Genomic DNA, 19,591 nt, shown 5'->3' on the forward strand with positions numbered 1-19,591 from the left:
TTCAAATTATATAAATTTTCAGGGATTGGAGAGCCAAATAAGAAGAGAAGTTTATGGATTGTTATGTTGTGAAAATTTCCCCAAGAAATCAAGCATTACATTGCAAAGGGATAATTCCATCAGTTGGAGGGTTTTTCCACACTTCATTAAAAGCGATAGAGTTTGCAAGAAGCTTGGAGAAGGAAATTCTTGTTGAGATCCAAAGGGAACCTTTGCCCATATTTTTTTTCTTCAGGTGTCTTCAACATATATTGTATCTCTACCACCAACAACTTCATAAAGAGGAACCTTTCCCCACACACATTGTTTTGTTTGCTTTTCTATTTGTTCTTTGTGTTTTTACCATTTTTTAGTGTAGTGTTTATGCATTTTTTTCCACAAATTACAATGAATTGTTTGGCTTCTGTCTAACCAATCACATCATTTTTTTTGTGTTCTCTTTATAGGAAGAAACCATATACAAAGAAAGAGGAATTTGGACACCCTTTCCCCACATTGTAATACACACAAGTAGTGTGGGATATATGAGAAAAATTAAATGCTCATACATCAACGTGGGGGTAGATATTATAGAAATCAAAATTGGGTGGGGGGTGGTGCAAATGTTAGAGAAATATTATCTCATGCATGAGGGCATGGGTGGGGCGAGATATTAGATAAATATTTATTGGGTGGGGGTGAGAGGAGATATTAGAGAGATTAAATAAGCTTTGATAAATATCTCCCCTAGGTAATAATATATTGAATAGTTGCATAGAAGCAAAATGCAATAAAGTTATATATTGTTAATTAGATATAATAACGTGATATTAAAATTTGATAATGGGTAGCACAGAGTTAAAAAAGAATATAAATCGTTAATTACCTTAGGAAATGATGTTTGGAAGGATAACTCAAGTATGCTAAGTACTGAAGGAATAAGTTTAATCTTGGTGCATAAAAGGAAGGCTTACTAATACAAGCAAATATTTATGGAAGTAATTGATGGAGAAAATAGTAGAAATCATGTAAAATAAATTAGTAACATGACTTGATAAAATGGTACCACATGGGTTATGAGACAAAATGAGAGGGTTTATTATGAGTTGAAATTGAACACCAAAAATTAATAGGAAGAATAGCGGGACCACTTTTGATGTTTTCTAACAACATCAAAACTAACTATGCAAGTCTATATGTAGAGGAATACAAAGTGGTTTACTATTATTGAATGATGAATCCATAGTGGAATAAACTAAGTAATGGTAGGATGTAATTACATGACTGATAATGAATAACAATTATAGAAACAAGAAAGAAAAAATTGGTGTGCAAAAATGGGGTATGTTACATATGGTATTAGAGTTGTAGGTTCAATATTAGGGCCTATGGGCCAACCCACAGCTATAGGAAAGAAATTAGAATTCTTAGATCAAACCTAGGTGTAAATAGAAGACAAAGTATCACCTCCTACAATATAATTGTAGGAAGGAGTAAATGAATTGAAAAACTGGAATGTACCAGTGGTATAATAACCAAAAATTATGGTTCTATATGTAACGATAGTACAAAGAACAATCAATAAAGGTTGTGTAGGAAGTTCAAGGAATGAAATATAAATTAATGATAATAGAATACTAAATGAATAACACCTAAAATCCAAGCAAGGGCTACGAGGGGATAGAAGAAGTTATTATAAAGGCAATATCAGAAATGCATAAAATCATTTTTTTTTCAAACTAAAGTATCTATTAGAATATAAGTTGAAAAGAGGGAAAAGGGAACCCTCTACGACAATCATGACAGCGCAAGAGAAGGTATGGAGCACTTGTTTGGGCACGCCTTATACAAATCTACCACCACATCAAGAACAGGATCTAGCAAAGGGAAGACTAGACAGAGCATCGATATGATTAAATCTGACATATCCAAGCACATGGGCAACAGATCGAACCCCTCCTCAGACAGACCCACACTCAAATATGGAGGATTTGATACAAATCTTCATTAAAACATTGGAAGGCAAGACTATCCGCTGGAGGATGTAGAAAGGGAGGAAGATTCAGGAGCTAAGAAATGAAATCTAGAACCACCTCGGTATACCATCATGTCGGCAAAATATCGTCTGCTCAGGCCACAATTTACAAAACAACCTCACACTCCAAGATTATGGCATCACCGCAGACTCGACCATCATAATTAACTCGCGTCTGAGGGATGGAAGAGCTGAAGCCAACTCAAAAAGCACAGGATCCTTCAAGGAAGTAGTCAAAGGTAACGAAAAATCACAAACCAAACCGCAACACCAGCCGAGCTTCCAGGGCCCTACATTGTAGAACAAAAATTTGAGAATCCTGATCTTACCATAGCAATGCCCGAGGTAAAATACCTGTACATAGATCTCTATTCCAAATTAGTTATATGCAGATTTAATGGGTTTTGGCCAAAATCTGATGTTTTGCATCAATGGATTTATGATACCTGGTCACTAGACTGTGAAATATACTTATTCCCCAAAGGATTTTTTATAGTTAGATTCAGAACAATACAGGAAAGGGAACATATCCTCAATAAGGGACCATGGTTCTGGGGAAATGCAAGACTATTTATGACCCCTTGGTTCCTGGAATTCGACTCCAACACAATGGTGGTATCAAAGATGCCAGTTTGGGTCAGGCTACACAACCTCTCATTACACTTCTAGCATCACAATGTATTAATCACCATAGGGAATGTATTGGGAAAATTCCTAAAGATCGATGATGACAAACTTACAAGGGGGATATTCACTTTTTCCAGGATATGCATTGAGGTAGACCTCAGTGAGGGACTACCAGAAAGCATAAACTTGAATTTCAATAATACACAGTGGACACAACCACTAGACTACGAAAATACAGCCTTCCAATGTCGTGGATGTCTACAAATAGGACACCTCCACAGTGCCTGTCCTAAAGAAAAACAAACTCCCAAATGGAACAAGAAGCAACAAAAATAGGCAAAAGGATGGCAATATACAGCCCCCTTGGAGGAAGAAGTAGAAAAAGAAGAAACAATAGCATACAAAGTAGAAACGGAGGACCAAAAGGACCAGAACAACACACAAAAGGAGGAGGAAGTCTCCAGCAATCCTACACAGCTCCAAGCATCTCAACTAACATGAATGGAAATAACTGGCATCAAGCAAACCCATGGATCAGAAGGATCCGATTCTGACAAAGACACTCCCACTCATACAAGTGAAAATCAGCTTTCCATTGTATCGGCCACTCCCAACACTGGAGGTTGGCGAAAGGTGGAAAAAAAGAAAGGGAGAAAAGAACAGTAGTTATATTTTTTATTTTTTATTTTTGTCTGCTTTGTTTCTTGTGAAAATAGGAACAGGCCATATGCATATGCTCTTCAACATCTACAATATGTAATTTTGTCTTATGAATAAAATTATGAATTTTCCAAATGAAAAAAATATAGATATATGCCTTGAGATAAATAGAAACACCCTCGTAAGAAATGTTAGCTATTAATTTTCTACTTCAAGATAAAACAAATATGCACTAATAAAAAAGTTCATTTTTAAAACTAGAGTACTTATATAAGAGGCTTAAATTATTCCCCCTCATGAATAAGGTAAAGTGAATCACATATTTCATTAGAGGGGGATTAGTATAAACAGACTAGTATAAACATGGGGAGATTAGTTGAATACCAAATTATCCATCAGGAAAGGTAGTTAGGGGGAAAACTTCTGCATGAAAGGAGAAGGTATTTAAGCTTGGTAAACAATTATATTATGCTTGTATGCTATAAGTTCTAAGAATGAAACACAAGTTCTAAGAATGAAACACAAGGAAATTTTGAAACCTATACAGGAAGGAAATAATCCAGCAGAGAAAATTCTTGATATAAATCATTGGAGGTCAACCCATTAAAAAATAAAGAATTTCTATCGAATTAGAAAATTATAAAATCGTGCTTCTACATGTGCAGTACTGTAATCTAGTGGGAAAAGGTATAGAGTGGAGAAGGAAAAAAATATTCGTTGTTGCGATATATATATATATATATATATATATATATATATATATATAAGGTATTAGTTATAAGGAAAATCAACTGGAAAAATATCCATGATAATCATCAACCACTCTTCATAAACATAGAAAATAATGCATGCCATGAACACCAGAACAAGAGGTTTGACGAGAGTAAATTTCTAGAGTTATTCGGTCATTAATCGATACAAGTAACTAAAATTATGACTACAATACCAAAAATTAATGGTTTAGCCACGACGATACTGAGGAATTACAACAAAATGAGTAAATGATGATATAAGAAATAACAAGCTGTTGGGACCAGTTAAACAAACATTTTCCAATTGGACGCTTAATGGGGAGAAGCCGCTACATTTGCTTTACAAAAATTTACAGAAACTTTAAATACTGGAAATACTATTCACCATGCTCACATCATGAATTAATTCTGGAGAATGAAATAACACTTTGTAGATTTTAGTTAAAAAATGAAATATAACCTCAAAAGGTTTCCAATTCAAGGAACATATTGATAACAATTCAATCGATATTGGGCTTTGATACTCCACCACAGAGTTATATATCTAAAGACATGGCTATTAAATCCACCGATATAGGGTACACACCAATAGGGAGGTAACTTCTTATAAATCTAATATTCCTAGGAGTAATACTGAGATTAAAAGAAATTGGAGATAGACTTTGAAAAATTTAATCGTCCACCGCACCAGAACCAGGAATAACCCATGAAGAATATGGTGATAACCAACCTTTAGGAATAGTGGATAGAGTTTAGCCTTGAAATATTGACTCGATTATTATGAAGCCAAACATACACCGTATCATTATACATGCGGCCATGAAAAATGAGCGGAAGGGTAAGTCCTGGAAATTTCTAGATATAATAGTTGAACATAGCTTGAGAAACAAAACCCTTATAAAATAACATGTTAATGTAAATTGGGGAACCTTGCTGTTCTGTTACTGCGAAATTCATATGGTGCCAACAATAAACCTTGGTATTTTGTTACTATGAAATTCACATGGCGCCATCAGTACTGGGGAGAAGAAAAAATACAGTGTTGTAAAGGAAAATAATCACCCACGTAGCCATAAGGGAAATAAAGAAGGAAAATGAACTCAGTCTGCAAGGGTTAACACCCTTGAGACAAATTCAAAGGAAAAAATATGGGTCGAGCTTGTTAGGGCTTCATAATCCTGTGAGAAGTAAAATGATGGGAACCCCCAAATAAATTACCTGTAGTCACTATGAGGGTAAGGACCAATTCAGAAATCCAAGTAAATCCTGCATGAAAAATAAATGGCCCCAGGAGTCAATAATCCTGAGAGGGAGAAAGTCGGATAACCTGTAGGCAATGCAGTTAAAAGAGACAAGATTTCGAGCAGGGAACTTCAAAAAAAAAAAAAAAAAAAAGGACCCCTGTTACAAGTAAGGAAATTTCGCACTACAAATTCTCAAATGGGTTGAACGGACACTGGCGCCGCATACCTCACACTAGAAACCTGGTTGAAATCGATAAGTGAAAGCAGAGTGTGTTAAATCCTTCCAAATGGGTAATGCAACGCATACCTCACACTAGAAACCTGGTTGAAATCGATAAGTGAAAGCAGAGTGTGTTAAATCCTTCCAAATGGGTAATGCAACGCATACCTCACACTAGAAGCCTGGTTGAAATCGATAAGTGAAACCAGAGTGTGTTAAATCCTTCCAAATGGGTAATGCAACAGTGATTCAATCAAAGAATCTTACCACTTATATGTGGAATATTAAACCAAGTCTGAATAGCAAGTTTGCTTGACACAAACCTTGATGGGAATCACAACTGTGAGTCTACTATCGGAGATCATGGTGGTGCCCTTCCGGAAGGACACCACAATAGTGCAGCCCAAAGAACCAATGATAAAGATAGAGACTCTCATCATAGGGTTAGTGTTTTAAGGTAAAATATATACTGTTAGATCATTGAAACAGATCACCACCATCTATACTACCCTAGTACTAACGATCACATGGGTATCACATGAATCATCACGACATGGGTGCTTCTGATTTGATCTAAAAAACTCATGGATGATGCCTTCAAACCCATAAGTCCCATGTGTATTTCAACATAGAGGAAGACCGATACGAAAAATTAAAATGAATCACATAAAACACCAAGGATCAAGTAATGTCAATTCTAGAGCATTCGTATACCAATCATTAATGCATAGTAGTATAGTGATGTAGTAGACCCATCATTAATGTATAGTATAGTTATGCAATATATCTAGGGGATATTATGGGGTATAGAAGAAGATATTCGAGGGAATAATGTAATAATGTGATGGGCCATCTTTAATAAATAAAGTGGTTAATCCACAATATGTAAGGCACCACAAGTAGTAAGGAAATAATGTGATAAGTCCATGGTATTGGATGTATGGTATATAGAGATCCATGGTATTGAATGTATGAAGCCTATATAGAGGCTAGAGACTCTCCATTGAGGATGTGAATGATTATTTTATTGACAAGAATATGACTTGTGGAGTGTTCTCATTTTGTAAGGAGCTCAAGGGTTTTGATATTAATAAAGATATAAAGTTCTATCATATATTGTGTTATTTTTTGAGAATATTCTATATTTTTTTATATTTGCAGGTCAGATTTACTACAAGTGGTATCAAACTTCTGATACCACTTATAGTTGATCTGGCCTGAAAATATATAACAAATGAAAATATACCCAAGAAATAAACAATTGATAATAAAATTCCAAATATTTATTAATATCAAAACCCTTGAGGTAGGGAAACAACATACAAGTACTCCATAAAGAAGGATATCACTCCACAAGCCATATGCTTGTCAATACAAAACAATATTTGACATCCTCAATTGGGAATCTCTAGCCTCTATATAGGCTTCATACATACAATACCATGGGTCATTACCACGGGTCTCTAAATACCATACATCTAATACCATGAGATTATCACATTATTTCCTAACTACTTTTGGTCCCTTACATAATGTGGGTTAACCACTTTATTGATTAAATATGGATGATCACATTATTACATTATTCCCTTGGGTGCCTCCTTCTGTACTCCATAATATCCCCTAGGTATACTACAAATTATCATTCAATACAAAATTTAAATAATAGTTGAATTTACAGTCCAAGCACTATTACATAGTAATGGATATTTATAAGTCAAGGCTAAAGAGTATATAGTTTAAGTGACACTTTAATAATACTATAGGTCATGGCAATTTTATTTCTTACGTTGGAAGTTAACCTAGTTGAAGTTGAATTCTAACTAGGAGTACCCTTTTATAGGGGATATGTCTCCCTAAGTAGATTTAATATACAACGCCATGGGTAATTTGAATGCACCATCCCTACGTAGGAGAAAAATTAAAAATTATAAGGTCCAAGCATGAGACGAAAGGCATATATGCCATTATTCTAATGGATAATTAGAACACATCGCTGATTCAATGTTACATGGATTCAAATATTTAAAGTAATTAAAGTGAAAGGAGGTTAAATGGGTGGCATCGCATAAGGTGCAAGACATATCTATATAAATGGTGAGAAGAAAAATGCAATAAATTTATATATCGTTATATTAGATATAATAATATGATATTAAATTTTGATAATGGGTAGCGCACAGTTAAAAAAAAGAATATAAGCATTAATTACCTTTGGAAATGATGTTTGGAAGGATAAATCAAGTATTCTAAGTACTCGAAGACATAAATTTAATCTTGGGGCATAAAAGGAAGGCTTACTAATACAAGCTAAGATTGATGGAAGTAATTGATGGAAAAAGAGCAGGGATCATGTACAAAATAGTAGTAACAGGAGTTGATAAAATGGTACCACGTGGGTTATGATTCAAAGTGAGAGGTTGTATTATGAGTTGTGATAGAAGACAAAAAATTAATAGGAAGAATAGTGGGACCACTTTTTGTGATTTTCTAGAAACATCAAAACTAACTATACAATTCTATATGTAGAGGAATACAGAGTAGTTTATTAGAGTCATTGATGAATCCATAGTGGAATAAACTAAGTAATCGTAGGATTTAATTACATGAATGATACTAAATAACAATTATAGAAACAAGAAAAAAATTGTGTATGAAAATCGGGTATGTTACAAAAGGTATGGTCTTGGATATGCTTGGTGATTGGAGTGATTGATTGAGGTGTTTTAGAGATAGAGGTATGTTGCAAAGGTGATGATGACAGAGTTGCAGAGATACCTTAGGAAGTTGTGATGCAAGAGAATGAAAGTTAATTTTGTGATACAAGAGGATGAAAATTAATTCTTTAGATTTTGTATTCATTAAAGGTGGCTTGTTTTAATATTCAAATGTTGAAATTTCTTGGCAATGAATGAGTAGAATGCAAAGAGACAAGATTTTTCACTTCATATTCCTGTGTAGAATACTAACAGCCAAGATGATTTTCTTATAAAATATGGGCTTTTGGAGGGTTGAGGTGTCAGAGAGTTGATTGAGCTGTGATGAGACATAGTTCATGAGTTACTTTGTACAAAGAGAAAGAGGAAGAGACACAGATGTGATGCAAAAATAAGGAGAAGGAGTCAAATATAAGAAGTTATGAAGAGGAAAAAAAGAATTTCAAAACAAAGACAATTCATGTAGAAAAACACATTGTTTATTTTATGTATGAGGGGATTACGATCTCCTTTCAGGTTGTATCCTGAAGAAAATTGATTTAAGTGGGATTAGGAGCTTCCCAGCAAGTTGTAGTTTGCAAAATAGAAGAGACGTCGGATCCTTCAAGAACTAATGTAATAGAGGAAGTAAGAACTTGCCTTTGCATCACAACAACAACAAATTCTTTGGTTTCTCCCTTTGTGGATTTTCACTTATATCTGGTGTCCACATATGTTGCTTATGTGCACTCATTTTTATGTTATAATTAAATGTTGTTTATGTGTGCTAAGTTTTATGTTATACTTGAATATGATTTTTAAACAAAAATATAGAAAATAAAATGACCTACCTTCTCCACACTTCATTATACTTTTACTTTTTGAGAGATACTAATATGTATACATAGATATGGAACAACATCATATAACACATTTACCCATGAAATCACATAACAAGAAAATGAAACCACACATACCCATAAACCTATAACAAGAAAAGGAAAGAACACATTCCCATTAAACCTATAGCAATAAATGAAACCATATAACTAGAAAATTAAACCACACATATCCTTGAAACCATACCCATAAACCTATAACAAGAAAATGAAAGCACACATTCCCATTAAACCTATAGCAAGAAAATGAAACCATACATACACATGAAACCATATAACCAGAAAATTAAACCACACATATCCATGAAACCAGATACGAAGAAATGAAACCACACTTACCCTACTTCCTATTCATATCCTTCTGCTTACATGGCCATTTTTATTTCCTCCTTAAATCAACTAGGCTCATCTCACCTCGCCCTTCAATCCAGAGCCATAACATTAATCTATACCATTTTTACATATACATGTAAAACAAAATTATATACCATACATACCCATAATACCATACACCATTCCCAACCAACCTAGGATTATGATTTGTCTATGAAAGTTTGAATGAAAGAAATCAAACCAAAACACAGTGTGTTTCTAAATGTTCTATTTATTCAAATAAAAATATTAGAGCATGAAGCTACAATGCCCTACTATCAATGAAAGATGAGATACTAGTTATACCATCTTGCAACCTATTAATTCCTATGTTTGTGTCAATTGAAGCTATTGGAATTACTACTAAACAAACAGATTATTGACAGGGAGAGTGCCAACAAATAATCTAAATTGTTGGTAAAAAACAAATGTTAACATATCCAAATCTTTACACTAATTGTAATTGCGCTGATAGGAATGCCTATTTTGAAATAAGGCTTCTATAATTTTAATTTAATCATCAACAAGTATTAATGAGATAATAGAGATTTTAACCTCCATGAAATTTTTCCAATATTTTTTTATACAAGTCACATATAAAAAAATAGATTATGTACTTTCAATTATATTGATAAATTAAAAAAAATATAACATGGCCATTAAATTTATGTCTCCACACTAATTCATTTAAGAAAAAAAAAAAATGGTAAAAAAATTATTTATAGACCCGTCCTTCAAGAAAAATAAAATTAATATGAATATGAAAAAGATAAAATGTTGATAGATCGAAATTTTCCCACTAATTGTAATTGATATAAAAAGGTAAAACTTACATTAATTATAACTAAGGATAAAAAATTAAACTAAGCATCTGCATAAACTCATTTCTTCCCATCATTATTAAAAATATAAAAACAAAATTCTTATTTTCAAATGCCTTTGATAATTCCAATTTTAAACTGTCAAACTAATCATAAATGAAAATTAACTATTATAATATAATTTAAAACATGTGTAATATGCCACTTCGTAATTACCTCTTATAAAAATTAGAGTAATTGATAGATAAATTAATTTAGAAACAGTAATATGGAAATCCTTCTTTCAATAAAATTATTATTGAAATATCATAATTTAATAATCCAAATTGTATTTTTTTTATACTAGTCACATATTAAAGGTAAATTATGCTCTTTCAATTAAATTGTGTATTTTTTATAATAATCACATATTAAAGTTAGATTATTATTTTTAATTAAAATGAATAATAAAAAAAATATATCATAACTATTTAATTTGTATCTTAACAAATTCATTTAAGAAAAAAAAAATTAATAGTAAAAAAAGATGCTAATAGACCACTGAGAAAAATAAAATTAATATGAAAAGGAAAAGATAATAAAATTAATATGAAAAAGAAAAAGATAATAAAATTAATATGAAAAGGAAAAAGCTAAAATATTGATAGATCCAAACTTTCTAACTAATTATAATTGATATAAGAAAGGTAAAAGTTACATTAATTATAACTAATAATAAAAATATTAAAAGGTAAAAGTTACATTAATTATAACTAATAATAAAAATATTAAAATAAAATATTTGTATAAATTTGTTTTAGATTTATCATTATTAAAAAAATAAAGATAAAAATGATGTGAGAGAATTAAAATTGGATTTGAATCATGATAAGTTTTAAGCTATCTATTTTTGAATGAAGTAATATAATGATTAATTTATATAATTTTATATGTTCAACTTTTGCTATCTAAATTATTCATTTTAATTTTATTGTATTTATATGAAAGTATAGTGAAATAGTTTTATTTATGATTTCAAAATTTTAATAAACTTTATAGAATCTCTTTAAAAATTTCAAAATTAATTCAAAATGAATTATTTTTTACCAAAATAAAAAACTATATAACCTTGTTAGGGTAGGTATAAAAATGAGAACCTTTATGGGGTGAAAGTGATCATATAACTTAGTTATATTATTAAGTGCATGATTTAAGCACCACAACATTGGTGGACGGAGATTCAAATTGCTAATAATCTATCGATACATGCTAACATAATTTTATGAAAAAAGTGTCAACAAAAATTAAATAATTAAACTATCAAATAAATATTATGGTTAATAAAATATATTAATGGAAGAAAGTGAAAAAACAATGTTATTAGAAAAAAACATTGTCATTATAAAGATTACAACCATTAATAGAAAACAAGCAATGAGTGATTATAAGTTAATAAATATTTATTGTTAAAAATAAGTATGATAATGAATGAAAAGAAAATAGTAACTATGGAATAGAAAATAGTTATTTCCAAAATTAAAACTAATATGAGGATATTTGGAAATTAGATGTTTTTTTTTAACGTAAGGAGTAATTATAGGTTAATAAATATTTGTTGTTAAAAATATGTATCATAATGAATAGAAAGAAAATATCAATTATGAAAAAACTCTTTTACATAATTAACTATAAAATAAAATTAAAATAAAGCATAAGTATTTCCAAAATTAAAACATATATGAGGGCACCTGGCAATTAGTAGGTTTTTTTTTTTTTAACAATTTTTAATTCTAACAAATTGATCTTAAATGACATACAATTAGACATCCACCATTAAAAAAAATAAAAAATATTTAAACATATTTTTCAATTCCTAAACACATAAACTTAATATTTAAATTTATGAAAACTTTAATAATTTTTGCAAATAACTTTTAACAATTTACAAAATAATTTTGCAAATAATTTTTAAAAATTTGCAAATTAATAAAGAGTTAAAGCTTTTAGACCCAAACTAATTATAATATACCTTGCCTTTCGTAGGTGTAATACTAGCACAACCACATTAATAATTATTAGGTGTATCTTGTGAAAGGCTAACTATTTTTTATTATTAAATAATAACAACCATATTATTATATATTTATATTTATGGTTATTATATTAAGATAATATTATGTAATATCATTAGAGAAAAATATAGTTTTTAAAAATAAATTAACGAGTTAGATATTCATACATAGAGTTGTGTGTAACATATTTTATATCTTATTGATAGGAGGAGCCGCACACAGCGACCGCATTTGCTAGGTTTTGCAATCGGAGAGGAGCCACAGCCGCTGCCATGAGTGCGCCTGGGGGTGGGGAGCCTTCTCCCACGTCGCCAATCTCATCTGAGGAAGAATTTCGAAGATTGCTAACGCAGAAAGGGAAGAAACATTTGGCCCTCGAAGTCCCGAAATTTATCAAAAAATTGGGGGAAATTCCTGAGATCGCCCTACCAGAAGACCAACCGATAAAAATTGCCCTAGCCCTGGCTAACAGAGGATTGGTAGGATAATTTATGGAACGCTGGCCCTCTACAAAAACAACAGATGACTGGATCCAACGCAACTGGAGACCTCAGCTGAAAAAGAATGTGATCTGCTATGCTGTCGGAAGAGGGTATTTCACTTTCGAGTTCACCTCCAAAGAAGATCGAGATCTGGTATTCAGAAACGGTCCGTATTTCATAGGAAATTAGGGTTTGTACCTTAATAAATGGACCCCCGACTTTGATCCCTCAGTCGATGCCCCTAAATAGGTCCCAGTCTGGGTCCGGCTCCCCAATCTACCAATCCATTGCTGGAGCTACCACACCTTGCAGATGATTGGAAATGGTATAGGCTATTTCATTGACAAAGCAGATAACAAGGGCCAATATACATGTGCAATAATCTGTGTGGAAGTTGATCTGGAAGCTGGACTACCCGAAGCGGTAAAACCTACAGTCGGATAATGGCATCAGTATCAAAAATTGCAATATGAGTAGTTGTCTTTCAAATGTAGAACTTGTCACGAACATGGACACTTCCAACGAAATTGCCCAAAGGCTCCAACCAGGGACAAAGTGGAGGAAGAAGGATGGAAAGAGATAAAAAAGGGCAAGGCAATCCAAAAACCAACTGAGAAGAAAAATTCAGGGCCATTGGTGAAGCCCCAGCCTAAACCAAAAGCCAAAGAAGTTCCAAAAGAAGGTTTTTCCTCTGGGAAAGGAAAAATGCCATTGAGATCCAAGAGGAACTAGAAGACCCGTCGAAGAAAGTGCAAGAAGCCGAGGCAAAGTCAAATCTTCCTACATCAGAAGATGATCAAGGGGAAAAAAAAAGAAAACGAGGAGAACGTCAGTCTGGGCTCCGATTCTGAGGGAGATTCAGAAGATGGAGTCTCCAAATCAGACAACTCGCAAGTCACTCCTATCAAGTCGGCCAGGGGTCGAAAGTCCAAGAAGAAACAGAGAGAGGAAAAAACTTATCTGGATGTACTCCAAGGCTCTCAGAAAACTCTCAAAGGAATGATGAATACCAGATCCAGGCGCAAGCATCGTCAGGCTCCAAGAGGAGCCACAACCTCCCAAGCCAGTAAATAATGAAATATGTCTCTTGGAATTGCATAGGGTTAGGCAGCAGGTTGAAAGAAGAAGCTCTGAAAGATATTGTGAGGATGTACTCACCAGAAATCCTTCTCATCCAGGAGACAAAGTTGGAGGACCTTCTACTCCTCCAAGCAAGCAAAGCATTCTGGCATAAAGGCCAAGGGAGAGCAGTCAGTGCTAGAGGTGCCTCTTGAGGGATTGCCTCCTTTTGGGATAGCTCCAAATATGATCTGATTTACGAAGAATGTTGCCCCTATTGGCTATTCAATAAGCTCCTCCACAAAGAATCTGGACATCCATTAAGTATGTTCAATCTATATGCTTCGGTCTTACCATCTGAGAAAAAAATTGTTGGGACTCACTCCAGTCCTATCCTTTCTTGCACAATCCAGAAAATATTATTATTGCAGGTGATCTGAATGTTACACTAGCTGCAGAAGAGAAAAAGGGGGGCTCGTTGGTCAGGGATCCAGCTTGAGAATGGGTTGAAGACCTCATATTAGGATGGGAATTGGAGGATATCAAGCCCACATCTGGGAAATTCACCTGGTCCAACAAAAGGATAGGCCCCGGCCACATTGTTGCTCGCTTGGACAAATTTGTAGTCCAATCCTCCTTCTTGACATGTGGTCTAATGGCCACCTCTAAAATCCTGTCGAACTACACCTCTGACCATAAACCCATTCTGCTTGAGCTCTCCATGGATGGAAATCTTGGCCCTATTCCCCTTAGATTCAGTTCCTTATGGATTCATCAAGAAGGTTTCCAGGAGGTGGTATCCGAGGCCTAGAGCCGACAAGTTCCAGGATCCCCCTTCTTTGTGTGGGAGGAAAAATTGAGGCGACTTAAAAGAGAGCTCAAGAAGTGGGCTAAAAGGTTGAAAACGCCCACCACCAAAAGAAAGGAGATGCATGACAGTTTATCAGTCCATCAATTAACAATGGAGAATTCCGATGTAACTCAAATCCTTCTTCAAAAAGAAGTAGAGCTGCAAAAAGATCTTCATAGAGCAAGTAGGGATGAAGAAGAGTTCTGGAGATAGAAGTCTAGAAATCTTTGGTTACAAGCCAGAGACAAAAATACAAGCTACTTCCATAAACAAGCTGAAGCACGCAAGCACTTCAAAACAGTAAATGAAATTCACTTTCAAAACACTGTGGTTAAATATTTTGAAGGCATAAAGCGAGTAGCCCACTCCTTCTTCAAAGATCTTTACTCGGCCCTGGAAGACCCTCCTATTGATTCTCAAGCCCACCCGTTTGATCTAATTCGTCATTGTGTTCAAGATTATGACAATTTATATGTTGACTGATCTGATCAGTATGAATGAGAGTAAAAAATCTTTGGATTGCATGGAACCGGATAAAGCTCCAGGTCCTGATGGGTTCACAACAAGGTTCTACCTGACTTGCTAACCTACAATTAAAAAATATCTTTTCAGAATGGTCCGGAAATTACAGACATGTACCAAGATTGGAGGCAGTACCAACTCGATGTTCCTTGCCTTGATTCCGAAAGATAAAAGCGTCACCTACTTCAACAGATTCCACCCCATCTCTTTGTGTAATACAAGTTATAAGCTGGTTACAAAAATAATAGCCAACTGTCTTAAGAAAATTCTGCTGGTCATCATCCCTGAAAACCAAGGAGGATTCATCAAAGGGAGAAAGATTCTTGACAATATTGTGCTGGTGCAAGAAGCAATTCACTCAAGCTGTCATCGAAAAGAGAAAGGCATGGTGATTAAGCTAGATTTGGCAAATGCCTTTGATAGGGTGAGACATGATTTCCTGTTTTCTGTGATGGAGAAATTTGGCTTCTCAAAAGCTCTCATAACATGGGTGAAAGCCTGCATAGCTTCCCCTTGGATAGTGCCTTTGGTTAATGGTCGATCAACGGAATTCTTCCAGGCCTCGAGGGGGCTAAGACAAGGTTTCCCTTTGTCCCCGCTTCTTTACGCCATTCAAGCTTCGGTGCTCAGCTTCCAGCTAGACTACTGTCAACAGATCCAAACTCTGCCAGGCCTGAGGATGGCTCACAATGTTAAAGACATAAATCATGCCCAGTTTGCTGATGATACATTATTGCTTGGAGGAGCTAGCATAAATTCTTCCAGGACCTTCAAGGAGGAGCTATATGTTTATAGGGAGGTTTCGGGCAGCAAGATCAACTATCTAAAATGCACAATCTATGGCTGGAATTGCTCGATCAAGGAATTGACAGACATAGCAAGGCTGTTAGAAATGTAAGGAACCCTAACCTAGGAGTATTTTAAGTATCTTGGGATCCCAATCTTCAAATCAAATCCTGAGTTATCTCATTGGATGCCCCTGCTAGACAAGCTAAAACTCAGAATGCAAGCTTGGGGAGCCTCATGATTGAATAATGTTGGGAAGGTAATCCTAATGAAATATGTTCTCATAAGTCTTCCGTTATATCAGAATTCCATTCTTCTAGCACCTAAAACCTTTATTAGTAAAGTGGATGGTCTCCTGAGAAGATTTATGTGGGAGGGAGGGAAAAATAATGAAAGAAGGCTCCACTTAGTAAACTGGGACACTCTTAAGAAGCCTTTCTTGGAAGGAGGTCTCCAAATGCGGGATCTGGTAGCCCAAAATCTTGCTCTCGGCTCCAAGCTCCTTTGGAACATTGTTTCTAGGAATCCTATTTGGAGCAAGAGAGTTCTGTCGAAAAAATATTTTCATGGATAACGCTTGAGGTGTTTGGGCTAGCCTCCAAGAATAACCAAAGGATCTTCGGTTTTCAAACTTTGTCTCATAGTTATGAAACATTTCAGTCACAAGTTATACTGGATCCCAGGGAATGGGAAAAAGATAAGAATTTGGGAAGATTTGATCCTTGGAGAGAAGCTGTTATGAAACCAGCTCAAGAAAATATAGAAAAGATAGATCAACGCCTTAGAATTCAGCCTCTTCGAGGGGGAAATCTCCTTTACATTACATAAATGAACAATTCTTCGATGATACAAATCAAAAGACCTCCTTTTTATGTATAGGAGTATAAGGGGTCATAACATAATCAGAGCCGGCATAACAATAATAACGTAAGGGCACAATAATAACAATAATGGGCTTCTATGGGGCACAATAGTAACAACATGGGCAATGCATGGGTACATCAATATAATAAGTGGGTTGTACTAATAACAATAAGGGGTTACACTAGTGGTATAGGGGCCTAACATGCCCCTCTCCTTCAAAAAGCATTGTCCTCAACGCTTGAGTATTTCTTGATGCTTCTGTATAAAATTCTTGTCCTCCCATGTAGAATCTTCAGCAAGTAAGTTCTTCCACTTGATGAGATACTCTGAAATTGATCGATTTCGTAGCTGTCGGGTTCTTGTTTCTGTGACTGCTCCAAGTTCCAATATGATTTTTCCTTCCTCTTCAATTTCTGGCAATATTGTTTGAATTGGGATCTTTTGCAACTTTTGAATAATTGGCCATACTTCTTCGTCCTTCTTCCATTCATCCCTTGCTTCATTTATCCAATCTGGTTGGATAATAGAAATAGCACAAAACAATGCTTCTACATCCTCAACCCTGAAGAGTCTTCCCATTCGGTAAGGTCGCCATTTTTTAAGTGCATGTAGTATTGCCAACATTTCCTTCTCATAAATAGCTTGCTTGAGATGTAGCAGTAAAAATACCCAATCACCTACATCAAAAAATTTCTCACTACGATGTTGATCTACCTGTTGTTTCATTTGATTTTGCACTGAAGTGGCATTATCCTTTAAAAGTTGGAGAACTTGTTGTTGATGATCAATGTGATCTTTCACTGCTTGAACCTTTTTCTTCTTGATATGTCCTTCTATCTCTAGAGTTTGAGGAGTGGTAATTTCTTCCAATCCTTTACAAGATATGGTCGGATTCATTTCTTGATGTTCGATGTGATCTTTCACTTCTTCAACATTTTTCTTCTTGATATGTCCTTCTATCTTGATAGTTTGAGGAGTGGTAATTTCGACCAATGAATTACAAGATATGGTTGGATTCATTTCTTCTTTCTCGATGTGATCTTTCACTTCTTGCACCTTTTTCTTCTTGATATGTCCTTCTATCTTGAGAGTTTGAGGAGTGGTAATTCTTGCCAATGTTTTACAAGATATGGTTTGATTCATTTCTTCTTTCTCTGGGGTGGGGTCCTAGGGTATATTGTCTTATTTTGATGTTTCTTGATCATTTTCTTCCTCCTCTTCATATTCTATGTAAAATAATTTCTTCTCAGCACACTTATGACCTTTAGTGCATTTTCTATCATAATTGTAACAAATCCCTTTTTCTCTTTTTTCTTCCAATTGTTGTGGTGTAACCCTTGTAGGTTGTGGAAGGCTATGAGAAACAACACTTCCATATTTATAGTTGTGAGGGGTATGCTTCCTGGTTTCCATAATTTTTCTTTCCACTATGTCACAAATCCCTTCTACTCTTTCCAATTGTTTTGGTGTTGCTTTAAAGAAGGTGTTGCTCTTTGTATCCTCATAATGTGCTATCATTTCCTCCGTGAAAAAAGAACACGTAATAAGTTGTTTACGAGAACAAAGCCCTTCATACCATAAAAATTGATCTGGTTCTAAATATGAAGATGCAATACATACCTTTTGTAACAGTTGTACACCATGTAGATCAAAATATTGCTCCATCTGAAGTATCCAATTTACCAGATCCTTGCCATCAAACTTCCTCATCTTGCTTTTTCTTGATTTTAGGAGCTCGACCTTGAAATGACTGTAACTCTGTACTTTCAGATCTTTAAGTTTTGAAATTGTGACCTATAGTAGCCCTATGTGTCCTCTTTCCAATGCCACCAGTCTGATCCAAATTGGATTCCCTAAGAAAGAGTTATGCACAATCTCCCAAGATGACCTGATTATAGACCTTTCCAGAAGAGTGAAATTGTATGAAGTGACACGTGTCACTGTTTCGACCTTTGGATCTGAAAAATGCATACAAGAAACTACAGTCCGTCCTCTTTTTGTACCTTCTTACAAAATTTCAATCCGATCCCCAGAGAGAAAGTTATGACGATTTTCCCCAGGTCACTTGTTTGGAATGTAATTCAGGAGTCTGCAAAAAGAATAACTTCCTCAGATCATATCTCCGCAAATATAGCGCAAAAAGATCTGAAATTTGTATCCGAGGTTCAACGCGATTTCTTCTCAAATGGGTTTTTTTTAACTTCTGAAACATCACAGAAAAAAGTTATAGAGAAAATGCCACGATGACCTGTTTGGAGCAGCGAAATCCTAGAATCCAAAGCTCTGATACTAAATGTTATGAAACCAATTCAAGAAAAGATAGAAAAGATAGAAAAGATAGATCAACGCCTTAGAATTCAGCCTCCTTGAGGGGGAAACCTCCTTTACATTACATAAATGAACAATTCTTCGATGATACAAATGAAAAGACCTCCTTTCTATGTATAGGAGTATAAGGGGTCATAACATAATCAGAGCCGACATAACAATAATAATGTAAGGGCACAATAATAACAATAATGGGCTTCTATGGGGCACAATAGTAACAATATGGGCAATGCATGGGTACATCAATATAATAAGTGGGTTTTACTAATAACAGTAAGGGGTTACACTAGTGGTATAGGGGCCTAACAACAGCCCTTGAATTAGATGGCAGAAGTTGTAAATAT

This window comes from Pinus tabuliformis, chromosome 5_2 (assembly GCF_031772625.1).
Source record: "Pinus tabuliformis cultivar Carrire ecotype Pingquan chromosome 5_2, CPIR1, whole genome shotgun sequence".
In the NCBI taxonomy this organism is placed as follows: Eukaryota; Viridiplantae; Streptophyta; class Pinopsida; order Pinales; family Pinaceae; genus Pinus; species Pinus tabuliformis.